Raw genomic sequence first — 5,645 nt, forward strand, 5'->3', positions numbered from 1 at the left:
GTTGTTGTTGTTTATTAAATTCTGGATATTCTTTTAGATATTCTATTTGCTGGTGTGTCATGAAAATCCAGAGAGAACCAAAATCCTTTGGAAGTTCAGCCCAGGTTTGGAAAGTCTCACAAACAAAACCAGTCTTGACAGTCAGGAAATGTGTTTTGTTATAGCTGTGGCTTCGTCAGCCTCAGTTTCAAGGAGATTTGGTGTTTGTTTTCTTACAGACAACTCACAAGTCACTATATACAATTTATGTGGAACTAAAACTATTGTTTTCTCTGGAAGACAGTCTGGGAGGTAAAAAAAAGTTTGAATCTTTGTTAAAAAGCATTACATATTGTACATAAAAAGTTCCAAAATGAAACAAAATATAAAAAATACTCCTTGATCCAAATTAATTGTAAAAATCAAGACCAGATGTGCTTTCTAATGATAAATGACAAAGCATATCCAGTGTCAAAAGCAAATACATACAGTTTTTCACAGCAGTGAAACCTGTTCCAATTAATAGCCATTATGTTTGCTCCTAAACCAGAGTGAATGAGGCCCAAGTGGAGACTGTTCTTCCCTAAACCAGACCCTGTACACAGCTCAATCTCATTTTTAATCACATCCTGCAGTTTACACCACAACCAGCCATGCTGCATCATTTTTCACACGTAAGATTAATATTTATTCAAATTTTCTTGCAAAAGTTAACTAGAAATCAGTCAGACAACAACTTGACATGCTTTATGGTTGCTTTTTCATTCATCTTGACTTTTCACAAGGAGCCTGAGCTCAGAAAATGGAATAGCAGGCCTGCTGCCAGCAGACTTCCTGCGCTTCAAGCCTGAAGCATATGGATAAGCTCTTAATACAATACAGAAAGACACTTCCTGAATGTAAGCAGGCAGGTTTGGCTTTACACAGAAGTTCAGCACAAGTGTCTAGACTACGAGCAAAGTGCCAGAAGATATAAATCTAGGGATTTATACCATAGATGCTTGACAGTAGAGGTTTAAGCTGCCCAAATTCCAGAATTGCACACTGCAGCCAGCACTCCCGTCCATCAGACACAAGAGCACAGGTGGCAGAATGTGACATCTGAGAAGGGTAAATAAATCTCCACATCCACACCCAGCTCTGCTGCATCTTCAACTGAACAGGTAATCATTAATACTACAAGATTTTTCTGCATATTACATTACTTTTAAACTGAGGAAAGCCATCCCAGAGCACACGGTAAATAAAGACAGATTCATCACTTTGAAGGTTTGTATGGTTACTCGGGTTTCCAGACAATAATGAACACCTAAATAAGCTTATGTTACACAATTTAATCTTCCTTATAGATTGTTTTACCCAAATTTGGAGAGGTTTTTCCATGTGCCTCCATTTATGAAGAATGCTTATTTGCATCTGATTTTTAGTGGCTATGCTGGTTATGCTTGACTACACAAAAACACGTGCACATGTCGCCAGTAAAGGTGACAGCCAGCTCCTCATAGGGCCTGATCTGCTGTTTTGGCTGCCTGACTATGAGGACAAAAACAATGCAAAATTTAAGTTAATCATAAGTGCTCTCTTAGTGAAAATTTTCATTGCAACCAAGCAACGTTAGAGTTGTAACAGCATACAGTTACATCGGGTATCTACAAGCCATACCACAGATTTGGTTTATGTGAGTGCTGAAACTTGTCACAAAAAATTAAGTAATTGAGGTGACTTCCAAAATGGTGTCTTCATATCTGACTTAAACCATATTTCTTAAGAGAAATAATTTGATAAACGGATTAAACAACCACATGCATGCACTCACAAAGCAACATTTGTAACTCACTTTAAAAATCTGCACGTGTATCTACCAATTTCAACTCTGATTTCTACTCCCAAAGATCCAAACTACAGTAACACAACAGGGAAAACTGACTCAGTACAAGGACTAGGGGTGTATTCAGTAGGCTTGGACAGAACCTTTATTGACCAGATTTGGTAAGCTGGGCTTCTGGATATTTACAAGAGGCAGAAGCAGTTTAAAAAAACCAAAAACAACAACAACAAAGCCATCATACAAAGAAATCAGCAAAATCAGAGTCCAAAGCAAAGCTTAGACACTTTATGAGGATTCCTGCAGCGACAGCTATGCTGTGAAGATCCTGGCAAAGTCCCTGTGCAGGGACAATGTAGACTGACAGGAAAGCAGCTACATCTACCCAGAAAATCTCAATGACCAAAGTCCTCTTTGAAAGCCTGCCTGTATCTGTGCAGAAATTTTCTCCACACTGATGCATAGCATTGACAGACTCTGAGCAAGTCTGCAGCTAGAACCCAGGTCTGATAAAGGGCACAAATTCACAATTTCCCCTAAATTTCCCTTACCCTGTATACATGCAAATGATATTTTTCAATTTTCATTTCAGATGTTTTACAGCACTTTGTGCTGCTCCTGTTCTTCTGTATTTATAGTGCTGACCATTTTTATTCAGAATAAATGCTGAGAAATTAACTTGTTCATACTCTTAGTTTCCAGTTTTTCAAGATCCGTTTGAATCCAATCTTTTCTTCTTATCCCTGCAACACCTTGAAAGCCAATGCCATCCACAGGTTTTACCAGTACACTCTCAATTCCTCCATCTGGGTTACTAAGCAACCTGCTAGCCAACTCTGCAGCCACTATACAGCACTTCTGATTATGCCACATCCAACTTTTCAGACAAAATACCACAGGGCACCATACTGAAGTGCTTCTAAAAGTGAGACAGAGAGTTTTTCACCTCATGACGAAGTTTTTCTTATCATTTTAGAGCAGCAATTTGTTCAGGTCCAGTTAGTATGCCAAAGATAAGGACTGAGATCTTCAGTCCCCATTGGGCAAAGTCTAAATCAAATCAACAGACCACTCCATCACATAGCCTGTAAAAAAAAATTCCTCTGTTTCATGGATTAATCAAGTTGAGGCTTCCATTATACAAAAAAAGGCCAACTTTTTTTTAGTACCTAGGAGCTGGTCTAGCAAGCATCACAGCCGTACTCCTGAATTACTCCCCTCACACTTTCTCTCAAATGCCAGCAACTAAAAGCCCAGCAGAGCCCCCCATAACTGAAAATACTTCTCGAGCTGGCAAAAATAAATACTTGCATCTCTTTCTCTTTGAAAACATACACTGATTTAAAATGACACCATTTGGCCTGTGATCACAACTTGTAACTGGCAGGAACTCCCACTGTTATTACTTTTTGGGATAACTGCTACCCACATAGTGCCAGATGGTCCTTTCCACCTCTGCTGAGGAGGTGGAGCAGCACTGCCTGCTGTCAGCATTACAGCTTCTTCATTTTCTCTAAATCAAGACAGAGATGATATTACCAGTCAGAAGAGAAAGCGGGTGGGCACATGTAGCTCCATTACAGTTTCAGCCTTCAAAGAACAATAGTCCTTTCTTTCATGGTGCCTGTTACACTAAATCCCCACTCCTGAAGACAAGAAAACAAGGGATGTCATGGCTCCCATGCAGTTATTAACCAAAGGCTGGTGCCAATGAAAAGCTGCTCAGAAAGATTTCAATCAAACACAGAAGTTCTAACTGTGAAGCTGAGTATCTCATACTGTGTGAAGCAGCAGGAAACTGAGTTGGGGTCCTCTAATCAAATCTTACACTGAAAATTAAATAGGAAAATCATTTGAGTGAGAGGAAAGAAACCCATTAAGTAAGAAAATGGGGAATTTGTCCCTCCATAAAATATAAATGATCTACTAAACTAAGATTATGTAGAACTGCAAAAACTGCTGGGAAAGATAATCAGCATTAGACCCCAACTTACACAGAAAGCAACAGATCAAGCAGCACACAGCTACACACACAGAATACCTGCCATAACCCAGATAATTTCGCAAATATCCTTAAAAATAAAATCCCATGAAGAACACCAGGGCCTGCAAGCTGGGATAAATCAGCAAGATCTCCAGGCACAAGCATTTATTTTGATTATTCAAATCACACTATCCACTTGCATTTGCACCTCTCCAGGGTCAGTTTGACAACTCTCATAGAAGTTACACACATACACCCTTTTGTATCTCTTCTCCAAGCACCACTTATGCCTAAAACTTTATCCTCACTATTTTGCTTTGGTTTTCCCTCTCCCAGAACCGTTCCATATTCTATTCCATAAAATCTCTGCAGGATAGAAAGTTGCTCACTTGTTTGCCTCCTAAACTGCCTTTTGCTGAAAACTTTCCTCCAGAGTACTTGCAGTAACAGGCTGGCTAAGGCCATTCCAATTATCTGCTCAGTCACTCACCCCTTCTGCTCCCAGATCTTCTGCTCAGACACTGAGCAGAGCTGAGACAGGGAACCAGCAATGTGCCTGCTCTGAAGGAGCCTGGAGAAACAGGAGTAGCACAGGGGTCTTAGACCTGAAAAGACAACACTTTTTTGACCAATTTCAAATTCCAAGCACCCTAAATAAATAAATAAATGAATAAATGCTGCCATCCCCCAGTCCTGGTGAACTGCAGAACATACAGGCCTTCCCACTGATACCTCTCAGCATTAAAAACTCGGAACCCACTTCTACAAAAGCACTTTGTATCTTGATCTTCTTGTTACTAGGCCTTTTCACGCTGCTATCTGGAACATTAAGGGCACCCTACTATCAAAAATAATTTCTAGACAGAGAATAATCCTACATGAGACCATGGAAGATAAGGCAAAAGGGAAAATAATCTGTTATTAATGAGGTAAATAAAAGGACCAACCACAGGGATATGCACGCTTCACTGTTCAGCACACTCTGGCTCCATATTATTCCTTCACCTTCTTACATTTCTTCATTAAAATGCAAACTTTAGGAGATCCAACCCAAGAAGTTAAAATAGCAGAAGCTCACTTTTATTGATGGAAAAAGGCTGCACCAGAATCTCCTGTACCAGACTGGTGGCACAAAACAGGATTATTAACTCTGCTTGATCAGCTCTACCAGTGAGCAACTTCAGGGCAAGAACACCAGGAGGAAGGCAGTAAAATGTGATTATTCTTTTTACATTACACCCAGACATCTGGTTCAGCACACTTGAGAAACAGGCAGCTTTCAGCAGGAATCACCAGCTGGATGATGGGACAGGGTAGGCAAAACTTCCTCAAAGAGCAGTAACAATTAAGCCCTATTTTCTTTTGTGTTGCTTCTCTAAAACAATAAAGCCAATAAGCAATATTCCATCTAACAAATGCAGGAAGAATCTAAATCCTCCAACATTTATACCTCCAGATACAGGACCAGGAATCCATTCACATTTGTGTGAGAGCACACATCCAGTGTGCTCTCCCAGTTTTCCTTGTATTTTCTCCTTGACTTCACTGGAAATAGTATTTCATAACCTCAGCCAGAGGCAGCCCACTGGAAATGCTAAGCATGGCATCAGAGCCCATCCAGACAGTATTTACTTTGCTAGCAATATTTAAGTCAACAGTTAAAACACTGACCACAGGATCCCACTCAATGAGCTTCACACTCCACAATTCAAGGATGGAAAATTCACCTCCAGAGAAGTGCAGGTTACCAACAAGGTGATGGCAGGAACAAAAGAGACCATAATCGTTTCCAGATTAAAGCCCTTAAGACACTTTCAAGAATATCAGTTAATGCTTTTCAGCCTACCACAGCCAATG

This window comes from Cinclus cinclus, chromosome 24 (genome assembly GCF_963662255.1).
Source record: "Cinclus cinclus chromosome 24, bCinCin1.1, whole genome shotgun sequence".
Classification (NCBI taxonomy): Eukaryota; Metazoa; Chordata; class Aves; order Passeriformes; family Cinclidae; genus Cinclus; species Cinclus cinclus.